Source organism: Hypanus sabinus, chromosome 27, assembly GCF_030144855.1.
Source record: "Hypanus sabinus isolate sHypSab1 chromosome 27, sHypSab1.hap1, whole genome shotgun sequence".
In the NCBI taxonomy this organism is placed as follows: domain Eukaryota; kingdom Metazoa; phylum Chordata; class Chondrichthyes; order Myliobatiformes; family Dasyatidae; genus Hypanus; species Hypanus sabinus.
In genome coordinates, this window is record NC_082732.1 from 19,876,959 (window position 1) to 19,903,857 (window position 26,899).

General features: G+C 43.7%; 1 long non-coding RNA gene across 1 annotated transcript; it reads left to right on the forward strand.

The window, feature by feature from the left end:
* The first annotated feature begins 444 nt into the window (after positions 1-444).
* LOC132382043 (uncharacterized) lies at positions 445-19,680 on the forward strand. The gene is made up of 3 exons (XR_009508187.1): positions 445-694; positions 10,512-16,567; positions 18,325-19,680. It is a non-coding gene; the product is annotated as an uncharacterized LOC132382043 (long non-coding RNA).
* Positions 19,681-26,899: the final 7,219 nt, after the last annotated feature.

Here is a 26,899-nt window from a genome sequence, read left to right on the forward strand (position 1 = left end):
GTTTGTCTTGGAGAGTGTCAGTGGCTGGGGAGGAGGTGATTTCCGCTGAGAATGGGAAACCTTCAGGTAAATAAATTAAAACAGAAGACACTGGAGCCAGGAGGTTTCTTTTATCAGAAGTTCGAGATAAAAAGCAAGTGGAGAGAAAGGAGGAGTGAAAGAGAGAAAAAGGAAGGGCTGTGTGATTGTGTTGAAAACAGTAACTGAAACAGCGGTGAGAAGGCAAGTGAAAGAGAGAGGTAAAGACATGGAAGAAAGTAGAAGGACAATTAAAGTATTATAGACCTTTATACATGGGCCTTCTCTCCCCCTCACCCCCAATACTTCTTCAACCTTGAACTTCTGGACCGGTAGCTCATTCCTGCAGTACCTCTAGGACACCCACGCACACCCATTATCCAATTATGTATATGTTACCATGAGATTCATTTTCTTGCAGGCATTTACAGGCAGAAGTTTTATGAAAACAATCAGCGGCGGCAACTGAGCTCGACGAAGGGGTGCTTCTCGCAGGTCGGAGGCGGTTATTTAAAACGAGAGCTTTGCGGGCGTCAGCCCATTGTGCGGGGCCTTTCAGCGGCGGCAATTAAACTCAACGAACTAAATAAAAATACAGAAGGGATAAGCAGAGTGGCCATTGGCGGGAGTAGAAGCGGCAGGCTTTGCCTCATTCTGGCTTCGGCGAGGCGAGTGGGTATGTGGACTTCGCTTTTGGCTTTTCTTTGCATTTTTTCTGAGGAACGCAGAGCATGTCGGTAGGGTTAGTGTTTTGTTCTGGGAATCCTGGTAATCTTCCAGTCTCCCAGGTGGCCACATCTGTGCCAGATGCCCCAAGATGCAGCTCCTGAGGGAGCGTGTTAGGGATCTGGAGCTGCGGCTCGATGACCTACAGCTTCTCAGGAGATAGAGAGGAGCTACAGGGAGTTAGTCACCACGAGGCTGCTGGAGTTAGATAAGTGGGTGACTGTCAGGGAAGGGAAGAGCTCAGATGGTAGAGAGCATCCCTGTGGCCATTCCCTCAGTAATCATCATCTTGTTTTGGATACAGTTGAGGGGGGTGTCCTGACAGAGGACGACCACGGTGATCGGGTCTCTGGCACTGAGCCTGGTTCTGTGGTGCAGAAGGGAGGGAAGAAGATGAGGAAAGCGGTAGTCATAGGGGATTCCATAGTGCGGGGAACAGACGGGAGGTTGGGTCAGCCTGATAGAGATACCCGCATAGTGTGTGTTGCCTCCCAGGTGCCAGGGTACGGGATGTCTCAGATTGGGTACAAAGTATTCTGAAGGGAGAGGGTGAACAGCCAGAAGTCTTGTTACATGTTGGTATCAATGACATTAGTAGAAAAAGGGACAAGGTCCTGAAGAAAGAATTCAGGGAGTTAGGTAGGATGCTGAAAAGCAGGACCTCTAGGGTAGGGTATTCCCTTCTGCTGCCTGCATGGGATGACAAGTCTATTGTGACCCTGAGCACTTGTGGAAACTGTCTGGTGGTTTCTTTTAAACTTATTGTCTTTTAACATCTTTGGACTATTTTTACTGTGCCCATAGTCTGTTTTTTAAATCAATTATGCTATTGTTTGCACTGTTGTAACTATATGCTGTAACTATGTGGTTTTGTGCAGGTCTTGTAGCTTTAGTTTTTGGTCTTGTTTTGTCTGGTGGATTAGGAGCTCCTTTCCGGGGAACGCGCTAAGATGGTAGCGTGATGTTAATACACAACAGCCTCTCCAGACTCTGGATTGGGGATTGCCAAATGTTATGTGGATCTTCTGGTGTAGTCTGTTTTGTCATATGCTTTAGTGATATCATTCTGGAGGAACGTTGTCTCATTTTTTAACTGCATTGCATTTGTGGTTTCTAACTGACAATAAACTGAATCTGAATCTGAGTACTCTCAGGACTGCTGCCTGTGCCATGTGCTAACGAGTGCAAGAATAGCAAGGTCAGGCCTATTAATGCGTGGCTGAGAGACTGGTGTAGGGGGCAGGGCTTCAGATTCCTGGATCTTTGGAGCCTCTTCTGGGGGAGGTATGACCTGTACAAAAAGGACGGGTTACACCTGAACCCAAAGGGGTCCAATATCCTAGGGGGCACATTTAATAGAGCTGTTGGGGAGGGTTTAAACTAATTTGGCAGAGGGATAGGAACCGGAGTGATAGGACTGAGGAAGGGGAAACGGAAATAGATCAAAGATAGCGTGCAACAGAGATGATAGAAAGAACAGGCAGGAGATAAGGCTTAATCACAGCCAGTGGGATGAGTTACAGGGCAATAGAGGCGTGGTGCAGTTAAAACAGAAAGCAACAAATATTGGACTGAAAGTGTTATATTTGAATGCAAGCAGCAAAAGGAATAAAATGGATGATCTTGAAATTCAGCTAAAGATTGGCAAATATGACATTGTGGCCATCTCTGAAACTTGGCTAAAGGATGGCTGCCATTGGGAGCTGAACGTCCAAGGATATACGGTGCATCAGAAAGACAGGTTAGTAGGCAGAGGGGGTGGTGTTCATTGGAAGGAGATGAGATAGGATTGGAAAGTGCAGAGTCTCTATGGGTTGAGTTAAGAAATGGCAAGGGTAAAAGGACCCTAATGGCAGTTGTACAGGCCTCCAAACAGCAGCCGGGATGTGGATTACAAATTACAGCAGGAGATAGAAAAGGCGAGTCAGAAAGGCAATGTCATGATAATCGTTGGGGATTTTAACATGAAAGTGGATTGGAAAAACCAGGTCAGTACTGGGCCTCGAGAGAGAGAATTTGTAGAATGTCTAAGGGATGGCTTTTTAGAACAGCTTGCTGTTCAGCCCACTAGGGGATTGTCTGTGCTGGATTGGCTGTTTTGCAATGATCCGGAGGCGATAAGAGAGCTTAAGGTTAAGGAACCCTTAGGGAACAGTGATCACAATATGATCGAGTTCACATTGAAATTTGAGAGGGAAAAAATAAAATCCAATGTGTTGGTATTTCAGTGGAATAAAGAGAATTACAATGGCATGAGAGGGCAATTGGCCGAAGTTAACTGGAAAGGAACATTTGCAGGAAGGACAGCAGAGCAGCAATGGCTGGAGTTTCTGCGAAAAATGAGGGAAGTGCAAAACAGATATATTCCACATAAGAAGACATTTTCAAAGGGAAGAAGGACACTACGGTGGCTGACAAGCCAAAGGAAAAGCAAAAGAGAGGGCATACAAGGAAGCCAAAGCTACAGGCAGACAGACAGACATACTTTATTGATCCCGAGGGAAATTGGGTTTCGTTACAGCTGCACCAACCAAGAATAGTGTAGAAATATAGCAAAATAAAACCATAAATAATTAAATAATAATAAGTTAATCATGCCAAGTGGAAATAAGTCCAGGACCAGCCTATTGGCTCAGGGTGTCTGACACTCTGAGGGAGGAGTTGTAAAGTTTGATGGCCACAGGTAGGAATGACTTCCCATGATGCTCAGTGTTACATCTCGCTGGAATGAATCTCTGGCTGAATGTACTCCTGTGCCTAACCAGTACATTATGGAGTGGATGGGAGTCATTGTCCAAGATGGCATGCAACTTGGGCAGCGTCCTCTTTTCAGACACCACCGTCAGAGAGTCCAGTTCCACCCCCACAACATCACTGGCCTTACGAATGAGTTTGTTGATTCTGTTGGTGTCTGCTACCCTCAGCCTGCTGCCCCAGCACACAACAGCAAACATGATAGCACTGGCCACCACAGCCTCGTAGAACATCCTCAGCATCGTCCGGCAGATGTTAAAGGACCTCAGGAAGTAGAGATGGCTCTGACCCTTCTTGTAGACAGCTTCAGTGTTCTTTGACCAGTCCAATTTACTGTCCATTTGTATCCCCAGGTATTTGTAATCCTCCACCATGTCCACACTGACCCCTTGGATGGAAACAGGGGTCACTGGTGCCTTAGGCCGGTGGGAACTAGTGGGAAGATAGAGGATTGGGAAGCTTTCAAAAATTTGCAGAAGGAAACTAAGAAGGTCATTAGGAAGGAAAAGATGAATTATGAAAGGAAACCAGTGACTAATATCAAAGAAGATACTAAAAGCTTTTTTAAGCATATAAAGGGTAAAAGAGAGTCGAGGGTGGATATAGGACCCATATAAAAAGACGCTGGAGATATTGTAATGAGAGATGCAATGGAACTGAATGCATATTTTGCATCAGTGGAAGACATCTGCAGTATACTGGACATTCAAGAGTGAGGTTTGTGCCGTGAAAATTATGACTGAGAAAGGGATTCTAGGACAAGAGGCACGACTTCAGGATTGAAGGATGTCCATTTAGAACTGAGATGTGGAGAACTTTTTTTAGTCAGAGGGTGGTAAATATGTGGAATCTGTTGCCATGAGTGGCTGTGGAGGCCAAGACATTGGGGGTATTTAAGGCAGAGATAGATGGGTTCTTGATTAGCCAGGGCATCAAAGGGTATGGGGAGAAGGCAGGGGAGTGGGGATGACTGGACGGATAAACAAAGACTGACAGACACCTGATGTACAAGCTCTGCAAATAAGACCATGAGGCACAGGAGCAGAATTAGGCCATCGAGTCTGCTCCACCATTCCATCAGGCTGATCCATTTGTTTCTCTCCTCTTGAACCCCAGTCCCTGGCCTTTTCCCTGTAACCTTTGATGCCATGTCCAATCAAGAACCTATCAATCTCTGCCTTAAATACACCCAACGACCTGGCCTCCACAGCTGCATGTGGCAACAAATTCCAAAATTCACCACCATTTGGCTAAGGAAATTTCTCTGCATCTCTGTTTTGAAAGAGCACCTGTCTATCCTGTGGCTCTGCCCTCTTGTCCTAGACTCTCCCACCATGGGAAACATCCTTTCCACATCTACATCTCTGTCTAGGCCTTTCAATATTCAAAAGGTTTCAATGAGATCCTCCCTCATCCTTCTGAATTCCAGTAAGTACAGACCCAGGGCCATCAAACGTTCCTTGTATGATAACCCTTTCATTTCTAGAATCATCCCTGTGAACCTCCTCTGGACCCTCTCCAATACCAGCACATTTTTTCTAACATGGGGGGCCCAAAACTGTTCACAATACTCAAGGTGAGGCCTCACCAGTGCCTTATAAAGCCTCAGCATCACATCCCTGCTCTTGTATTCTAAACCTCTTGAAATGAATGCTAACATGGCATTTGCCTTCCTCACCTGACTTGACCTGCAAGTTAATCTTCAGGGTGTTCTGCCCAAGGACTCCCAAGTCCCTTATCGTCTCTGATTTTTTGATTTTCTCCCTGCTTAGAAAATAGTTGGCACATTTATTTCTACTACCAAAGTGCATGACCTTGCATTTTCCAACAAAAATGATACTGACAGCATGTCCTGTAAACAGTCCTTGAAGGTTAGTCTGTAGATTGTAGAATCTGTTGAGAGTAGTGGTCGTTGGTGTTACCTACACTGGTTCAGGAGTCTGATGGTTGTAGGGTAATAGCTGTTCTTGGTGGTGTGGGACCTAAAGCTTCTGTACTTACTGCCCGATGGTAGTAGTGAGAAGAGGACATGTGGCTTGGGATATTATTTAGCTTACCTCTGATGTGGGCGGGAGGATTGGGGAAATTACTAATCATATCAAAGAGGTTATATTTCATGGAAATAAATAGGGGAATGGGATTGAGAGCAATAGTCTGAGAGATGGACTGAATGGCCTCCTTTTACCTCACAAGTAAGTAAAGACATGACAGGAATTAACTTGGTCACCTTCCAAATACAGAAGGTGCAAGACAACATGAGCAGGTGCTTTAAGTTCGGTTCTAGCCTGAGCGAGGGAGATAATTCAAGATGTGACAGAATAAGAAAGTACGAGAGGTGGAATAGGAAAACTCTGATAGTGGCAGAGGCAGAGTGTACATAGAACAAAGTAACAGAGAGGGGAGGAGCTGAAAATCTTGATAAAAAGGAAATGAAGTTGAAAGAAGGTGGCAAGCTAAAGATGCCTCTGTAGGCTTGATTTGAACAGAACAGGAAAACCTCAGGTTGAGTCTCCAGTTGTTCTTAACTTCTCAGTTGCCGCACTGTTTGGTTTGTACTCACTGAGGTGAAGAAGGAGACGTTCGCCAAAGGGATATTCATTGAGGTTAAAGCAGGGTGCTCAGTGAACAAGAATGGACTTGACGATAGATTACTGAGTTCAGCAGAGGGTTAGACAATGCTGAGGGAAACGCAACTGGTGAAACTCAACCTTTACCAAAAGGGGAGCTACCTCAGAGTAAATGGCTCGGTGTGGAAGACAATGTTGTTGCCTGGCTTTCAATGGAAGCACTGGAAATTTCCAGCAAAGTCATCAAAGCCAACTATTATAAGGCGGACTCCAGGAGAATTACAGAGCAATTAACAATCTATTGTAGGAAGTCAGGAGGTCAAGCAGCATCTGTGGAGGGAGGGAGTAACTGTGGAATTTTTGGGTGAAACCCCGACATTAGGACAGGAGATTCTTAGTTCTCTCGATTCTTAGTCCTGATGCAGGTTTTCAACCTGAAACCCCGCTGATGCTGTTCTATCTGCTGATGTTCCTCTAGAAATTGTTCCTTGTTGCAGACTCCAGCTTGTGCAGTCTGTTGTGTCTCCAACCTGCAGATGCAGTTTAATACTGGGCTATTTGGAGGCGTGCGGGGACCACTTTCTGACAGAGCCAGCAGTGACTAGAGCACGGGAAGACTCCGGGCCTATGGGCAACCCTAGGCTTGCACCACGTTTTTCACTAAAGCCAGCATAAAGTCAAATGAGCTCTATGGCCACAGATTCTCACTCTCAAAGAGCTGGATCTCATAAGGTAATGTAAATTGATCATAGATTCTGCCTTTCAACAGATCAAAGGACAACTCCCTGTCATAGAGTCAGCTTGGATTCCATGCTGACCATCTAATTAAACTAATCCTGCTTTAAATGTGGAGTTGTTGGTGTATCTTCAACCCCATTCTTTGGTCTTCCTTAGGGATGAATTGCTTTGTCCCTAAGCTCCAGTTCAGAGCCTGGATATAAGACGATGATTAAGCTATTCCCCTCCGGTGCAAAAATCCCCAGGAATACTGCCATTTGGAGACAGCCATCTTCTTCTTTTGACTTTTAATAGCGGTTGTCAGTCCAACTTAAAGGCGCGTTGCCATCACCAACTGGACTCAATTGTAGAGAATTGGGAAAAAAAACTTAATACTTCTCTTTTCAAATGAAAACTACGTTACCTCAAAAAGCCCTGCTGTAAGTAACGAAAGACGATACTGTGATTTATATTAAAGTCACTCTCATAACTTAAAGTTTTAAAATGGAAACTAAGAACCCCAAAGATTGTAATGAGGCCTGCATTTGATTCCTATCAACCTTAAATGCTCCACACTGTATTAGTATATATTCAACAGTTTCAGAATGATGACAACACCTACACAGCCCAGAATGATGTTTTCCAACAAAATATAAGGAATAGTTAAGCAGAGTATGCCCAATTCTAAGTCATATCAAAATAATCCCTTCCCTTCTCGTTTTACCCTCTTCTCCCATCAACCTAAGAGTTTTATGTAATCTGTAACGGTGTCTTCCCTTATGCCCATTGTCCCACAAGTCTTGCCATAACCCCCTAAGTCTTAGCCCCACCAACCCCTTAGCTTCTGATTTACTGAGTGGAAAGTCTATATCCACAGTTGAATTTTTAACATCTTTTCTAGCTAAACGTCAACCGCTCATTCCCCTCAACGCTCTATGTTCAGGGACCCATAAGGAGCTAACATATAAACCTATGCTCTATCCACAAAATAATGTTTGATGAGCTTCCAACAGTAAATCTGACCTACTGCTAGAATGACCTGTTTTAAGACTCATCTGGACTGAAAAGGAATCTGAACAAATTACTACTTTACACGGACAAATTTCCTCCACCTACTGTACGTCTAAGTAGACAGCCATCTCAAGCAGGTCCTGTTGAAGTATCACCATTTGCCTTTTATTTATATTCTGCAATGGTGAGAAGACCCTGGCAACATAAACCCACCAGGAAACACAGCCCCATACCCCATTATTCCCAGAAATATTCCTCAGATCATTCCTAGAGCAAAGAGCAAGATCAAGAATACAATGATCCATGAAAGGTTTAAAAGTTGGACGGCAAATTTTCCATTAATTTGCTTAAAGCTTTTGCTGGATTGATATCAGCTCAGCAAAGGACACAAGCACAGCTGGTGCCAACAACAGATAATTTGGCTCAATCATCAGGTCATCAGATTTACAGTCGTCTGAGTTTTTAAAATCTGGAAACCAATGATAATGATATCCAATTAGTCCCAAGTTTTATCTGGATCAAACTCACTTGGCCAACAAGTGCAATTTAATGAGCAAATAACAATTTGCCTTGAGGGAATTAGTGATACAGTTTGCTGGTAACGATAAATACCCACCAGGTTGTGCTGCAGGTTCTCTTTATGGCAAATTAAAACCATCAGCCAGCTTTCAACAGGAGATACCATCGCTGAACAGACGCACCTGTCTGAGCCAGGTAGGCCTTGTACTAAATAAAGCTCCAATCCGACCACTCAGCACTTTGTCATATTGTGTGATCCTAAACAATTCATGGCTGTCAACGCTGAGTGCATTTGTAACCTAGTAATTCCTACCCTGGATACCTCCAGCGGACAGCTGCACGGCTTGCCAAATAAAGGTTGGCGAATATGTGTTTGAGACTTTTTTTAAAATTAACTACTACGTTCCACTCTGAGAGGGAAAGTGGAGGTGAGAGAAGTGTCTATTGGAGTCCCATTCTGAGAGGGAGTAGAGATTGTAGGGGATAGGGGGGGGGATTTAACAGCAATAAGCATTACTACTGAAGTGTGATACTATCGGACTTTGCAGCAGGGTCAAAAGGATGACTAGAATTGGACTTTTTATTGTTCTTTTCTCAGTAAGGGTCACTGAAGCTGATAGAACTTGGACCCTTACTGCTTTTACCTCGTTGAGTCATCCGGACTCGCACAGGATTTAGTGTGGAAGTCGCTTTGGACATGTTGACTGTGTTGCTTTTGTCTCCAGGAAAGTGAGCCCAGTCTGTTCATTGTCACCTGCATTAACAGTAACAGAATAGATCTGGCTTTCGGCCCGAAACGTGGGATGTACCCTGTCCCATAGATGCTGCCTGGCCTGCTGAGTTCCTCCAGCATTTTGTGTGTGTTCTTAGGGTAGAAGCTGGAGCTCCCATTGTGAAGAAGGGAGGGGAGTAGGGATGTGGGATGGTCTTGAAGGATAAGGGAAGGGAAAATAAGTGTGGGATGGACGGGTTCCCATTCCAGAGGGAGACACCCCTGTTCAGTGCTGGCTCGTTGATCCAGTTTTAAAAAACCAAGATCACTGTGAAAAGTGGTGTTCTGAACACAAGGGAGACATTTATCACCATTCAGAAAATCTGGAATAGCTTTGAAGGGTTAATAAAGAAAATAAAAAGTGAGTTTTCATGCTTCACTGAAGGAGGGAGAATTTTTATTTGTAGAGGAAATACCTTTTGAAAATCAAATTACAAAGCAGAAACGCAGTATAGTATTAATAGCAGTTCTTATGTTGATCCAATGTAATTGACAGAAACAGATCTCACGAGAGAAGTGAGCACTTCGAGTTCTTAGTCCAAGTTTAATGTTACGTCTATGTTGAAAGGGTGAGAAATGTTTTGAATAGAGGGTGTGGAGAGAAATATTTTGGAATTGAGGTATTAAATGGGCTTGCTTTGAGAAGGTTAATGTGTGGAGAGTATTGGAAAGGCCATTTCTCATCCTATGTCCCGACAGTATTTAAATGTCTGACCTTGAAAAGAACTATATGCAATGTTGTATCAAACGATCTGTGACACTGGTTTCAGCTCAGCATATCGGTTGTTCTTTAGTGCAAAATAGCTGGCTTTATCTGCAGAATATACTGTAATTGAGTGACTTTCTGAAGGAGGCATTCAGAAAGTGGAGAAAACCATTCGGCCCATCTAACTCTTTCTACCAAAGTGCATCCAATCCAAGTTAACATGCACCCTCTCAGTGATTTAGTCTCCAGCTCTGCTCTCCTTCGCTCTCTGCCTCTGCTGCTTCCCGTTTTCAGTTGCTTTACCCATGACAGCTTTTAAGGAACAGTTGCCTGTTCCTTAAGAGCAATAATTCTCCCCCTAAATTTCTTAGCCTCTTTGGAAGGAACAACTTATTTTCTAAGTAAGATTGTGGGCTTCTGCCCTTGTATAATAAGCCATTGTCAGACAGTGTTTTATGCCTTGAGACATTTTGTGGTGATGATGCCACGTAATTGCATGTTTTGGGTGCTATAAGTATTTCTTGATTCTGCAATAGGAACGTACTGTACGAGCCTTGGAAAATGTTCTTCCATGTATGTATTCATCTGTTTTTCAGACGAGACCTGCTCCATGCAGTAAATAGCATTCTCCCAACTTCTGACCTAATCTGTTTCAATTACCACCTCCTGTGTCTCTTTTCCTCCCTGAAATTATTTTTGTCCATGTCTTTTTGTTTCGAAGGTATGAATGAATTCTGTCACCGCTGCCGTTGCTGGAAACCAGTTTTCAGCTTCCAACCTGAGAGAGGTCGATTGCCGAGAGCTGGGAGTCAGGTCAGAACGTGGCTCATCGATTGCGTCTTCGAGATGCTCGAGGGAAACCGTAATTAGCATAGCCGCAGCACGAATTCGTGCCAGAGCTGAAGCGGAATGAGAGCAGTGCATGCTAAGCACAAGGTTATTAATAATCAAATGGAGAAAGCCCGTGTAGGTATGGAGAGAGCCCACATAGAGTCTACATTAGGAGCTTCTAATCCTCAACGAAGGTGAATGAAGCAGCAGCTGATTTAGACAGCGGTGAGTCTACAACTGATATAAGTCATGTTTTGTCATCCCATCAGCCAGTGCATCTTAGTAAAGAATGTGTCCAAAAGCATTTTGGCTATAGAAAAAAAGGTCGAACTCTGCAAGGAGAGACTGTCCACACCACACAGCCAACATGCCCTTCATGAGGTCCGGGTATCGACAGTAAAAGCCTACAGCAGCAATACCCTTCTGCAGTTCCATCAGAGCAAATGCCTCAGCCAAGAGTCGCTGCTGATGCCAACCCCATCTGCACAGACGGGGACAGACTGACCTTCCGTCCATTCCAGCACACGCATTTGGTAAGCGACAGGTGTATCGGATTTGGCTCCTCGAGACCTGGATCACGGCAGCACTGAGAGTGTCCTGCAATCAGTCTGCCGCATATCCGTCCTGGAAGTCAAGCTCTCGCAATGCCATGGAAGGTCTCTAAGTCTCAAACGTAGTGCGGAGCTGGACCTTCTCTGTAAGCGGCTTAGTGGGGAGTCACTGCAACCTGCACGAAGGGTTAGAGCAGTTCAGCTGGGGGTTTCCAATACGGTGGCAGTTACACATGCTATGGCTCTGTGGTGAACTACATATACCTGTCTGGACAGGCCCCCCCCCCCCCCGCTGACTGCTCCTGTGGCTCCTCCCACTGACCCCTGTATAAAGGCGATTGGAGACAGAGCCCCGGCCTCTCAGTCTCCAGGATGTAGTATGGTAGTCACTCACTGCTGGTTCCTTCTTCCAGTCAATAAAAGCCTATATCTCGCCTCACGTCTCCGAGAGTTATTGACGGTGCGTCAGGCTCTCCAGAGGCAATTGAAGAAGCTCTCTTCAGTAGACTCGATATTTTTCCAAAGAACCTCAGAAGCTCTCGGAGCTTGTAGACCTGTTGTTGGAACTGCAAGCCACGAGAAAACCAGGGTTACCTACAAGGACTGAGTTTCTTGGAAACAGCAAGAGGAATAAACCTTACAGAGGGAAAATTACCAAACAGTATGCATGAACAGTGGATGATCGAAAGGTTCAGGGAGAAAACATGGCATCATGCCTGATGTTCTATCAATAACTCTAGGAGACTGGAAGTAGAGTAAATAGCGATAGGCTTTTATTAACAGTGAAAATGGAGCACGACCGTGTTGGATGACTGTGGGAGGAGCAGTGCCCCATAGGGGTACCTTTATCCAGGGGACTGTGGGAGGAGCCGCAGGAACAGTCAGCAGAAGGACATGTCCAGACAGGTAGACATGGTTTACCACACCCCCACCTGCCATTTTCATTCTTCGTGGAATTGCCTGCCACCACACTAAAATGGAAAATGACTCCAGCTTTCTGCTCTCAACTCCTGTTAGCCTGCCATTCAAAGAGAGGTGTTCAGCAAAAATGTGGAAAATCAGAGCCCCTATCATGGCTAACAAACCTTAATTAGAAAGCTCATGAGCTCTGATGGACAATACCCTGTCCAAATGCAGAAGGTACAGAGGAAAGCTGTTTGCAGACTGGAGACGTAATCTAAAGTAGCACTCAATATGTTTCAAATGTTGTGCTTCAGCAGCACACCAAGGAAAAGACTGGAAAGCTGTCATCCACTGCACTGAGTGTGACAGCGACAGCACAGACCAGCAGTTCAGTCAGCAACTACTACTGGTCCCACAGCAGAGCACGGCGGGGAGCCAGGTGTGATTCCATCAGATGTTCAGTAGATACTTTCTCATCCAGATGTAAGTGGGAAAGGCTTTCAAGGCAAATCCTGCTCAAAGGTATGTCTAGTCAAAGTCTAATTGAAAGGATGCCATGAGCATTTGTGGTATTGGACGATCAGAGCAATGTGTCATCGGCAAAATCACCAGTCTTTGACATATTCAGTGTTCAAAGTCCCGTTTCCCTGTACACTCTAAAGGCATGTTCAGGAACATCAGAAGCTGCCAGAAGAAGAGCCAGTGGATTTGTGTGGAGTCATGGAAGGGGCTCAGTTTACCCTTGCCAGCCCTCACTGAGCGTGACAACACTTACAACAACAGGGACAAAATCCCAACCCCTGGTGCTGCTTGCGATCATTCACATCTGAAGCTACAGCTGACAAGATTCCCCCACTGGACTCTGCTGTTGGGATTCTCCTGACTAGCAGAGACACCACCCATGCACATGAGGTACGTGAACAGAGCAATGGTTGGCACGATGTACCTTATCCCCAATGACAGGACCTGGGTTGGGTCATAGTGGGTGAAATCTGTTTCAGTGGTGCTCATCATCCCACTCAGTACATTTAAGGCTAATGTCCTGGGGAATGGGTGCCCACGTTATTTATGAACCTGTGAGACTGGAATCTGTATGAAAGAGAAAACTGTAGAGAGGTAAGCCAAGCACCCTGACATAGCCCAGCCAGAGCTAGGCAAGCTGGTCTTCTGTCAGTCAGAAGACAAATATAAGCTGGCACCTTTCATGGAAGGTGAGGTCTTCCTTCGAATCATGAACAAAGAGTTTAGCAAAGACAATTCCAAAAGATGAGTCACCTTTCTTTTCTCCAGTCCTGCTGAAGGGTCTCAGCCCGAAACTTCGACTGTACCCTTTTTCCTAGATGCTGCCTGCTCTGGCTGAGTTCCTCCAGCATTTTGTGTGCGTTGGTTAGTCAAATAGTTGGGTAGTTCCCCTTTCCCTACCGATCTCCACGACAGCTCCGACCAAACAGCACAGAGCAGTTCCTTAGTTTACCCTGGTCCCTCAATCACACATTGAGAAGGAAACCAGAAATGAAAGATCTTTACATGGAATTTATGGATCAATCATGAGCTAGCTCCTCCGCCAGGTCCCAACAAAGAAAACTGGTATCTGCCCAACCTTGGTGTTTACCACCCCCCAGAAACCTGCACAAATACAAATTGTCTTTGATTTAAATGTGCATTTCAAAGTGCAACATGCTCTTGCCGAGTCCAGACCTCAATAACGGTCTGCTCGGGGTCCTCATGTGCTTCCAAACTGAGTCAATGTCTGTAGTGGTGGCAGACTTTGGCCTGTTCCACTGCTTCCTAGTGAGAGAGGATCATCAGGACTACCTCAGATACTTGCAGATTTGTGACCACCAACTGGACAATGAGAGTACCGCATGGGAGTTCATGCATTTAGTAACTGTCCCTCTCCAGCTGTGGCAATCTATGGTCCTAAGAGGACAACTATCAAGGGAAAGAAAGAATTCAGGACTGAGGCGTGGAGGTACATAGAAAGGCAATTCTATATTGATGATGGTCTTCAATTATGTTCCCTAGTAGAAGAAGCCGTCATTGTGCTGAAATCAGTGCAAGACAAGTTGCCGCATTCTAATCCCAGACTGTAGAAGATCACATCCAACAATGTGGAGGTCATGCAGTGTTTCCCATCTGAAGATCTTGCCGAAGGTCGAAGGAATCTTGATCTTGGACAGGACTTCCTTCCTATGCAGTGCACTCTAGACCTTCGATGGAACCTTGTTACCAAGACCCTTACTGCCCAGGTTGATACTGGAAGACCCTTCACATGTCGTGGTGTGCTGTTGACTGTCAACAGACTATTTGATCCTCTTGGATTTGCTGCTCCATTTGGTATCCATGAAGGCTTCACGCTACAAGAGTTGACCCCAGATACTTGCAGATGGGATGTCCTACTCCCTAATGAGAACTATGAGCAGAGGCAGCAGTGGTGATCTTCCCTTTAGGATCTTCGTGGACAAAGTAAAGCTCCCAAACGAGATGGCACCTTACCAAGGCTTGAAATCAGCGCTGCTGTTCTAGCAGTTGAGATGGCCGAGATGATAATTGAAAGTGCTGGATTCAGGGCCAACAGCGAGGTTGTATTCACTTATACTGCTAATGAAACAGGGAGATTCTATGCTTAAAGGTAGATACTTTATTGATCCCAAAGGAATTACAATGTCACAGCAGATATACAAGTAATGCAAATATTTGAAAAGAAGTAAGAAAGAATAAAACATAAGTTATCTCAAGCAATCTAACAGGAGGGAATCATCACTTCTCGGCTATAGGTTGACTCATTATAGACCCTAATGGCCGAGGGTAAGAAGACCTCATATAACGCCATATGGAGCAGCGCAGTTATCTTAGTCTGTTACTGAAAGTGTTCCTCTGTTCAGCCAAGGTGGCATGCAGAGGGTGAGAAACATTGTTTGAAATTGCCAGGATTTTCCGTAGTGTCCTTTGTTCTACCACAGCCTCCAGTGTTTGACTCGTATAGCAAATACAGTCAATGAATGCTGCCTGGCCTGCTGAGTTCCTCCAGCATTTTGTTTGTGTTGTTCAGACTTCCAGCATCTGCAGATTTCCTCTTGCTTGTCCTAAAACAGATTCAGCCTTTCTAATCAGTTTATTGAGCCTGTTGGCATCACCCATGTTGATGCCATTGTCCCAGCACACCACCACATAGAAAATTGTACTGGTGACAACAGGCAGGTAGAACACGTGAAGGAGAGTCCTCCACACTCCAAAGGACCTCAGTCTCCTCAGGAAGTAGAGGTGACTCTGGCCCTTCTTGTACACAACCTCTGGGTTGGTGCTCCACTCGAGTCTGTCATCCAGGTGCATCCCAGGTACCTGTAGGTCCTCACCATCAACGGTAACAGGGAGCAGAGCAGGCTTTGTCTTCTGAAGGTCCATCACCATCTCCTTTGTGTACATAATAGGATCCAATGTATCAGGCAAGCAACTCAGAAGAGCTGATGGAACTAGGTTCCTGCAGATCACAGCCTGGCCGATCATGCCATCAGCTAATCAGCTCACCCTCATGGTTAAATGATTCAGCATTTCTTGCTGATTCCCATCAGTAACACCATCAAGGCTGGTATTTTCGAAGTGAGAATGGTTAAAGGCAACGTATTAAGACTGCTTTCAAGACCAGTCTCTGAAACTATCATCCTTTTGCCTCTGATCAAGTTTAACATCCTACGGACGCCAGGCAGAGAGTGTTCCAGAGGTACATTTCATTTTGTATGGACATCAATTCCTGTATATAAGCTGTCTTTTATAGAGCTTCCTGTACAGCTTAGTTTTGGTTCTATCTGAAACACATGGTGGAAACACATTCATTTGCATCCTCTGTTTATTTGCCCTTGAAATAGCAGTATTGTAAGTCTTAAGTGTTCGTTAATATTGGTAAGCATTTAGCAGACATATTTTGAAGGAAGAATTAAGTTTTATTGTGCAGTATGTCATTATTAAGATATCATTGTGCTATGAATTTACTCTTGTTTACACAGCATAGTGATGGAGCATTGCAAATGTGTATTACCTTGGTTAACACTGATTGTGGGAATAATTTACAATATTAGTATATTCAGGCATGCAACAATTCTGTATTGAATTTAATTGTTATTTTATTAACTCTGCAGTTTTACAAGCAAGATCACATTAAAAACCCTGAAGAAAGTTTCCACCTCTTGTGATTTTTGAGAAGTGGTTTAACTCGCTGCTTAGCTGTGCAGATATACACTGTGAAGGCAGTAGATTCTCCTTTACCTTATGCTTTTCTTTTTTGAAATAAATCTTTATAAAATTGTTTCTATGCAGTCATGTTGGTAGCTTTAACAACGAGTGCAAGTTGCTGACAAACTGTTGTTTTTTAAATAACCCAAATTTAAAAATTCTCTTTTCAGACCATCATTCTCTGACATGCTCTCCTCAGATGAAAATTGTATTTCCACCCGTTTACAGTCTGGAGCTGGGGATCATTGGAAAGGGCAACTCAGTATCCTAATTGATATTCTGTGGATATTCTGGTGAACGCTGGATTCACTTACTGAGGAAACTCCATCTGAGGTAGATTAGCTTACTGTGCGTCAGTCAGAAATGGGAGACTGTTTAGAAGGAGAGAATGCTGGTCTCCCTGTTTAAGAAATTCATTGATTGTACTGTCCTAGAGTGTCACTGACACTTGTGTACCAGGAGGTGTTGGTAGAGTGTGTTGGTTGCAGGTTTGATCCCATTTTTCACCTCCGAGACCCTATATAGCTTTTCAGTTATTGACTGATGTGCTGTGAGTTCAATGTTTGCAATTCTTCTTTCTCCCAATGCACTTGTTTAAATTACGAGCTCAAACTAATGGACAAAAGAAAACGCAATCACTGAAGTAGATGGGATGTTTTGGGGATGTAGTTCCTCCGGGATATCAAAGGACAAAGAGCAGGATTTCAGTAATGGTATTAAAGGCTTTTCTGTTGTACCTGCGTTTGTTCAAATGTAATCCAGTGATTAGATGGAAGTTTCCAACTTCCTTGGAGATAAAACCCACAAACAAGTGCACATTTCCAGCCCTGTAGATTTAAACAAATGTGGTTTAGTGTTTTCTCTTCATTTGATTCTTCTGTAATTCCCAGTTTCCTTATCCCTGCTGCTGAAGGAAGTCACTTGTGCTGTGAAATGCTGAAACTGCCTGTGTGAACCCAGTTACTAACCTTTGAAAAGACTGAAAGGCTGTGGGCTTCATATTTGTTTATTGTTTTTTTTAAATTTTCCTGATTCAGCGCAGGGTCCTTCTGGTCTTTTGAACCACATCACTCCAGAAATCCAATTAACCTTCACCTAATCACAGGACAATTTGAAATGACATCTCTGGGCTGTGGGAGGAAACCGGAGCATCAGGGAAAACCCGGGTATTCCACCGGGAGGACGTAGAGAGACTCCTTACAGGTGTGCACGCACCCATTCTTACGGAAGAAGGAGGAATTGTGATTGATTGAAGTCTCAAGGTGCTTTGCAGCAAATGACGTGTGCACTCACTGCAGTAATGCAGGTAATGTTGCAGCTAAATTGTGCACATTGATTCAAAGCAAGTGGCATTTAATAATAGCCACTCCTTAAAATAAGGGGTTGATATCTGTCAGGAAATTGTGGAGAATTCCCCGCTCTTCTAACTCACCCACCGGAATCTTATGTCCACCTGAGAGAGTAGATGGGTCTCATGCCCTAGACCTGTTCCAAGTGGGAAGATGGTTGAATATTGGACTCTCCTGTTTCCTCTGGGGGGTGGACAGTTCTCTGATATTCTCCCCTTTCCATTGACTCCTGTTTAACTATAGTTTTACAATGATTGCTGCGCTATGAGCCTCAGGTGAGTGTTGGCGGTTAGGTCCACTAGCAGTAACCGCTGGGTAATTTGCTTGTTACTTTCTCAGAGGCTCAGGCACCGCATTGGTTTAAGTCAGGCCAACTCAGGTAAGATCGGGAGATGTTCAGGTGTCTGTGCCTTCCAGAAATTGGATGAAACGCGAAGGGAGGTGCTAAAGAAATGGGAAGACTTCATTATCTACAGGAGCACGTTCCATACCATTGGTCAAGGGCTTCAGGAGAACACTATAAAACATTTATATAGTTCCTGTGAGGTGATAACGGGGTTCCTTTAATTCAGCAATGCTCTCTGGGTACGTTCACTGCTATTTCTTTGCTCCACTGATCTTGCTGTTTGTGATGTTGGATGAAAGTCAGTCTGTCCTTAATTCCACTCAGCTTTCATGGAGTGAGTAATTTGGTGTGCTTGACACAAAAGGTTTATCACACAACTGTCGCTGGCAATGAGCAAACGTGTGTCGTCCTGCCCTTCAAAGATGCAACTGAACTTTCCACCATCAGAACGGAGAACAGAAGAATTTGCCAGTGCTGTTATCATCTCAGAGGTAGTATTAAGAAATTACCCTGCTCATTCCCACCCCTCTTGATATACGCAAAGGTTCTCCAACCACACCTGTGCAGACAATTCTCTGTCGGTTGTTCAGTTTGCTTTCCACTTCTCCTTCCCTTCCCACCGGCGCTGATGTTGTTTCATGTGCTTAACAAAAACCACAGTCCTTCCATTATGAACAAAACATAAGCAGTCGCCTTACACTGTCGTCATTGTGTCAGGCGCGGTCTCATAAAGAGAACACAACAACGCAGCGATGGTGCTTGTGAATTACGTAGAAGAGTTTCCATTATGAACAATATGCGTCATCCGTTACCCATTACATTGCTCAACACAGGTCCTCCCAGAATTGACCAAAACCAACATTGTGAGTCTGCCTGGAGCTCGATGAGCTGCCCGGCTCAGGTCCCGAGTGTTTTAGCTGGAGTCATGGCAGATGCTTCTGACTCATCCAGGGCTATGCTGATAAACACATGGTCATGCCGTGATGCAGGGGGTATGCGAGTGAAACCGTCCAGATCTTGATGGGCTGATTTAAGGCGATCTTCAGAAATACATTCAGGTTTACCCTTCCTATTGGCATTTAGTGGGGTTAATGATCAGCCCATGTTGGCTTATGTGCTTGAAAAGTGCCACAACCACGGATTCAGCAGTGCAGTAGATACGGCAATTACACTCGCGAACATGCACGTGTCAGCTAATTATTATTTTATTGTGATAGTATTTAATTCCATTCATCCCGTTGCAGTGCTTGTCGAGACTGGGACATAGCTATGTTTCATTATCTGCATTCCGCCTTGCCTGAGAAATTGGACTGTCGAGTCAACTGACTCTGAAAACCAGCGGTATTCGTTTAACTGTTAGTTGTTCTTTTCAGCCGCAGTGTAGGCTTCATTGTCCATTTGAGTGTTTTAGTCCTGTTTGGCCTAGTGTTTACTGTTTTCTTTTCCCTTTATTGCTGTTCGCATTAAAGTCTGAACTATCAACCTATCTCAGTGTCTCTCACTCTGTACTTGGGCCATATCCAAACCTGGTGACAGAAAAGTTTGCAGAGATGGGATAAGTGTTTTCGATGCACTGTGGCAAGTATGTCTTCCAGTTATGCAAAATTAAAATCTAATTTTTTTTAACACAGAGTCCATTAGTCGTTGGTAAATCTTGTTGCATTGTTCAATCCAGATGGCATCCATAGAATCTCAAATAGACCAAACGGGGTTTTAACAGTAGTTTTGCAAATATCCTCAGCACACACAGGCATTCAATGGTAGCCTCTGACTAAGTACACATTAGAAAAAATTATCCTTCTGGTTAGAAGCGTCGAAGTCTTGAATACGTGGGACCTGGTAATAATCGGGGGTGTTGGCCTTGTTAAGATGGTGGTTATTGCTGCATGATTGGCTTAGGGACCATGTGGAGAGGTGAAGACCAAGGGCTAGTTGACCTGTGTAAAATGGCAAGCATTTTCATGGTGGTAGACTTGGCCTTCGGGCTGGCCAACTTTTCTGAGTGCTCTCTACGTGAATGGACTGGTGAGCCAGTTGTCAAAATCCGGTACTTGACCCCCATGCTTTGTGACTGCAGTGGAAAGTGTGGACTTGGTGAGGTTTACGAATTCACCCAGCAGGTGAGAGAATTCACATGTGGTGGTGCATGCACTAGACAGAGTCATTATGGGGAACTTACTGGGGGTACTGCACGATGACCCAACATCCATCGCGTCCACAAGATCTTCCAACAGTCACAGGAAATCTGTGCCAAGCAGAGGTTTAGAAACTTAAGCCAAGATGGAGCATTGTTCACTGAAGCAGAGTGTTACATGTTGTATGCCAAAACACACACACGTGTCACTCAGGAAGCATCGTCCTGAAAGGGCGACTGTAGATAAGAATAGACGGCCCTGGCAAATGGAGCCCACGGTGCTCACAGACCTCCGATGTCCCGCGGTCGTGGCCTTGTCAAAGCTGCATGGTGGTTGACACATCTGGGTGTTTGTGCTGAGGTGTGACCTGGCGTCGTTGGGTTGGGAGCCTCGGACGTGTGTCTGCCAGAGGCTCCGCTGACAGGGAAAGGAGGAGGAACGATGCATCCCTGGCTGGTTGAACGTACACTATCGGCCATTTTAGCCAGCTCCCTATAGTCCTTCACAGGTGTATTAATGAGGTCTGTGTGAACTCAATCAGACATTTGTTGCACAAAGAGTTATTCAAAAATAAAACAAGGATGGTGATTGCCCAGGAGGGATAGCATGTGGTCCATTAGTTCTGAAGACCTAGTGTCTCCCAGGCCAGGCAAGGTGAGCAACTGCTTGGCGTACTCAGACCGTCCAAAAATTTGTAGAATGCGTCATATTTATCACGTGCAGGCAGGGTCTTCTAGTAGACTCACCACTCTAGCTATAGTGGAACTATTTAGTGATGCTATGACATTAGAAAAATTTTGGTATTGGGTGTGGTGATTTCTTGCAGTACAAACTTGGCTTGTACCTGTGCAAAGCTGGGCCCATCCCCCTGCAACTCCATTTTAAAGACCACTGTGCAGCACTAACAAACCTTCCCGCTAGGATATTAGTCCCCCTCCAGTTCAAGTGTACAGTTCCCACCTTCCCTGGAAGAGAGCCCAATTATCCAAAAATCTTATGTCCTCCCTCCTACACTAACTCCTCAGCCACATGTTAAACTGTATAATCTTCCTAGTTGTGGCCTCACTAGCACATGGCATGGGTAGCAATCCTGAAGTCACAACCCTGAAGGTCCTGCCCTTTAACTTAGCACCTGACTCGCTGAGCTCCCAACACAGAATCTCGTCACTTGTCCTACCCATGTCATTGGTACCTACATGGACCATGACTTCTGGCTGTTCACCCTCCCACTTAAGAATGCATGAGGGAGTTAAAAGTTAGAAAGTTAAAGGGCTTGTTTATTGATTAACACATATGAAGAAATACATTTTTGCTTAAAATTGCATTGTGCTTTCTGCTCTTGGCTTTAACTGAACTGATAGTTTCTGGATGGTTTATTTTAACGCTGCAACAATGGAATAAATAAGATAGAGATTTCCTCTGAGAGTTTGGAACCTTCATTTGACACTTGCTCTGAAGACAGTAAACAGGGTTAGGGTAAAATCTATGGATGCATAGACTGCATTTCTGTAAAAGGAACGGGTAAAGTAGATAAGTTGCATTCAAGTGGGAGGGTGTGGTCAGCGTTTCAACAGATTTGGAATAGTTCTCTCTGAGATTCAAAGTTTCAAATTAAATTTATTATCAAAGTATGAAGACAGTATACAATCTCGAGATTCATCCTTCAGCAGTTTGACCCCATGGCCGCCTTTACTACCTGATGCCTGGACTTAGCGGTTGATTGTCTATATGTGGGCTGTTCCTGACTAATGAAAATCAGGACTACAGTGCCTATAAAAAGCAATCACCTCACACCCCTCCTTTGAAGTTTTCATGTTTTATTGTTTTACAACATTGAATCACAGTGGATTTAATTTGGGTTTTTTGTCACCGATCAACAGGAAAAGACGCTTTCGTATCAAAGTGAAAACGGATCTCTACAAAGTGATCTAAATTAATTACAAATATTAAGCACTAAATATTTGATTGCATAAGTATTCACCTCCTTCAAGTCATTATTTAGTAGATGCACCTTTGGCAGCAATTATAGCCTTGAGTCTGTGTGGATAGGTCTACACAGGTAGACCTGTGTAGACCTACACAGGTTTACACATCTGGACACTGCAATTTTTCCCCATTTTTCTTTACACCACTGCTCAACTCTGTCAGATTGTATGAGGATCGTGAATGAACAGCTCTATTCATGTCCAGTCACAAATTCTCATTTGGATTGAGGTCCGGACTCTGACTTGGCCACTCCATGACATTGACTTTGTTGTTTTTAAGCCAATCTTATGTAGCTTTGGCTTTATGCTTGGGGTCATCGTCTTGCTGGAAAGCAAATATTCTCCCAATTCGCAGTTCTCTTTCAGACTGCATCAGGTTTTCCTCCAGGATTTCCCTGTGTTTTGCTGCATTCATTTTACCCTCTACCTTCACAAGCCTTCCAGGACCTGCTGCAGTGAAGCATCCCCGCAGCAGAACGCAGCCACACCCACACCATGCTTCACGGCAGGGATAGTATGTTTTTGATGATGTGTGATGTTTGGCTCTCACCAAACATAGCATTTAGTCTGAGGGCCTAAAAGCTCAATTTTGATTTCATCAGATCATAAACCCTCTTCCAGCTGACTTCAGAGTCTCCCACAAGCCTTCTGGCAAACTCTAGCCGAGATTTCATGTGAGTTTTTTTAACAATGCCTTTCTCTTTGCCACTGTCCCATAAAGCTGTGACTGGTGAAGCACCCGGACGACAGTCGTATGTGCAGTCTCTCCCATCTCAGCCACTGAAGCTTGTACCTCCTCCAGGGTTATCATAGGTCTCCTGGTGGCCTCCCTTAACTCGTCCCTTTCTTGCACGGTCACTCAGTCTTTTGAGGATGGCCTGCTCTAAGCAGATTTATAGCTTTGCCATATTCTTTCCATTACTTGATGATTGACTTAATTGTACTCCAACGGATATTCAGTGACTTGTAAATTTTCTTGTATCGATCTCCTGACTTGTGCTTTTCAATAAGCTGTTCATGGAGTTGCTTGGAGTGTTCTTTTGTCCTAATGGTGTCAGAATACTGACTCAACAGGAGGTGGACCTTCCAGATACAGGTGTATTTCTACTACAATCAATTGAAACACCTTGACTGCACACAGTGATTTCCACTTAACTAATAATGTGACTTCTAAAACTAACTAGCTGCACCATATTAAAGGGGGTGAATACTTACACAGTTAATTATTTTGTGTTTTATACTTGTAATTAATTTAGATCACGTTGTAGAGATCTGTTTTCACTTTGACAAGAAAGAGCCTTATTCCTTTGATCAGCGTCAAAAAAAGCTGAATCAAATCCACTGTGATTCGATGTTGTAAACCAGTAAAACTATGAAACATCGGGGGTGGGGGGTGGTGGTGAATACTTTTTATAGGCACTGCATTGTCTGTTGCAATTTTTTTTCACATGAAGAGTAGCTATAGCACCGTACTTGGTAAACTTCTCTGGACATTGGCAACCCTGGAATTGTCACAGAATCAGGCAACTTGTACACAAAATGGACAAAAAGCCACAAAGCCTGGTGTAGATAAATTCCATCCCTGATTGTAGGGCTTTCCTCCTGTTGGTCCTCACATGGTTTCAGAAACACTGTATGTCTTAATCAAAGATTTTTTATGCCAAACCTTCAGGATCATTACTGTTGAATCATTTATAAATGCCCAATTGGCTTACCTTGTGGAATTAAAGTAAGAGTTTAATATGGAACTACAGTAATTTCAATAAATTATCTGATTACTTTTCCACACCAAAGCTGTCTTCTTTTCTCCTTTGTTAAGGATTCACCAAATTTGTTGATTTCATTTTCTGATCTGCCTTTAAGTTCAAGTTCCATTATCATTGAACTACATATGAATATAGCTAAACGAAACAGTCTTCCTCTGAGGCCACTGAGTGCAGACAACGCCTTATCTTTTGAACGGCTGCGTAGCAGCTATCTGCCCTCAAAATGAGCTCCCATTTCTCAGACAGCGCTGGGAGATTAGAAGTGAACAAATGATGCAAACGCAAGGAACGTAGCTTCCACTCTCTCACATAAATTCTATGTTAAAAGCAGAAGATTGTGTGGAGAATTTAAATCAAAGTGTTCTCTACTCTAGCTACTAATAGACCATTGTAGTCTTTATCTGGAAAAAGATGGTTTGGAATTCCCTCAACACCAAAGAAGATTTGATTTTATGCTCAAATCCTGGAAACAGTTGAGTCCACAAAATCCTAACAATATGGATTACACATAATCTTCATCACATCGACTGATTAGAAGACAACGCTGTCATGCTGTTTTTTGTCGTATGGTTCCGGCGATGGTCTTGCTGTTGTCACTTCCACCACCTATGCCACCTGACCCTGTAGCTCCACAACTGTCTCATTTTGTCCCCTTATCATTCCCCTTGTTAATTGATCATGCTTTGCCATTCACTTTATCATTTGCTTCCTCCTTTGTTTTCTCTTTCTTTCTTCCCCTTTGCCCAGCCTTCAATTCACTTAAAAACAACTGAAGGAACCCTAATACAGATGGAGGGTTACACTGGACAACAAAAATTTTGCTTCCTGAATGCATTTGGGTGTGTCTTATAGATTTTGGGCTGCTGATCAGGAAACTCACCATGAAATTTCCCAAGCACGTGCCATTTTTAAAAATCCCCTGTATTTGTTATCTCAATTCATAATTCAAGTCATTGAACATGTTGTCCACAATGTAAGCTGAAACCTTGATGTGCAACATGTCATTAAAGATTCATTTTCTGCATTTCCATTTAGACTTCTTCCCTGCAAGTCTAGGAGATGTCAGTAGCAAGCACAATGAAAGGTTTCACCAGGACATTGCGGTCATGGAGAAAAGGTATCAGGCCAACTGGAATCCGTCAGTGCTGACTGATTATTGTTGGACACTTGGACCGAGAAGCCTCAGACACTGAGTACAAATGAAAATCATCAACTTAGTTGATTTTTAACTTAGTTGAACTACTGCAAAGCGTCAGCACAATTAAACACGTTATATTCAGTAGAAGTTAATGTCCTGTATCTCCAAATTCCTATGTGATACAAATAGTCTGAAATTATATTCATGTTCAGCTTCAAGTGGTCTACCATGAACCAAGAAAGATATCGAGGAAGCAAAACTTGTGAATACATTTTTTGTCCAGTGTTATCAGAATCAGGTTTAATATCATTGGCATACGTTGTGAAATTTGTTAACTTAGTATCAGCAGTACAATGCAATACATGATAAATATAGAAAAAGAAAAAAACAAACAAATAAATACATATATGTAAATTAGATGGTTAAATTAAAAATAGTGCAAAAACAGAAATAATGAAGTAGTGAGGTAGTGTTTATGGGTTTTACATCCATTCTGAAATCAGATGGCAGAGGGGAAGAAGCTGTTTCTGAATCGCTGAGTGTGTTCCTTGAGGCTTCTGTACCTCCTTCCTGAGGCTAACAATGAGAAGAGTGATGAAGCAAAGTCTTGGGTGATGGAGGTCCTTAATCATGGATGTTGCATTTCTGAGGCACCACTCCTTGAAGATGTCTTGATAGAGCTGACTAATCTTCCAGCCCCAAATTGCAGCACAGTTTCTGTCTGAGCAGATGCTGTTTGACTTGTGAAATGCTATGGGCACTTTCTGTTTTCATTATGGGTTTCCAGCAGCTGCTGCAAGTTATCTCAGCAAGGCATGCCAGTCTGACTAATTACACACAACATGCATCCTCCTGCAGTTTCTGTTTCCATCTGTTTTAGTGACCTCGCCTCACCTACAACTCCTCAACATGTTGTGCCCTAATACTTAAACAGCGAGCTAACATCTCTGACCCCAACACGAATTAATTTGAAGCTAGGATTACCATACGAGCAACTAAACAGCAATGTTAAGCATCCATTCCTCCATCATACAGGAAATTACACCAAGGTCTTCTCTTGAATTTCACAAGCAATCAGATGTAAATCAACTCTCTGGCGTTCTGTGAAATTATTTATGTGGTTATCTCAGTGAGATTGCATACCTGCCTGTCTCAATTACCATCTCAATATAGAGAATGGAAAAAATTTTCAGTATTTAAATTGTCCTCACCCATGATTAACTTCCTTGCACATAAATGACAAAATCTCAGAATCATGAAAGCAGTGCATTCAGCCCATAGTGGTTCTGCTAGCTCCTTGTAATTTGCCAGTTAGTCTGCCTTCTTTCACTATGTGCAGAAAAGTTCAGTGTTTATTCCTCAAGTTCATATCCAATACCCTTTTGAAAATTTATGATTGAATCTGGTTCTACCACGCGTCAGGCAAAAGGATTCAGTCATCTTAACGTATCCCATATACTGTCAATGGTATTCACCATACACTGGTCTTAAATAACCAGGGTGAGTTGGTAATAAACCCTCACCCTTGCAGTGACAAGTTCAACATGACACAAGCAAAATGTATAGGATGGCATTAAGTAGAAATGCCAAAATAATAATTAAAAACATTTATAAATGATTTAAAAGATTTGTCCCAAGACTATGAACATCAATTTCTCAAACTTCCAGTAATGCCTCCAAATCCCACCCCCCATCATTCCCCATCCTCTTGTCTCTCTCTTATGTTACCTCCTTGCCCACCCATTGCCTCCCTCTGGTGCTCCTTCCTCCCTTCTCCTCCCACTTTCTTCTTTCTTCCATGGCCTTCTATCTCTTTCACCAATCAATTTCCTAGCGCTTTGCTTCATCCCTCCCCCTCCAAGTTTCACCTATCGC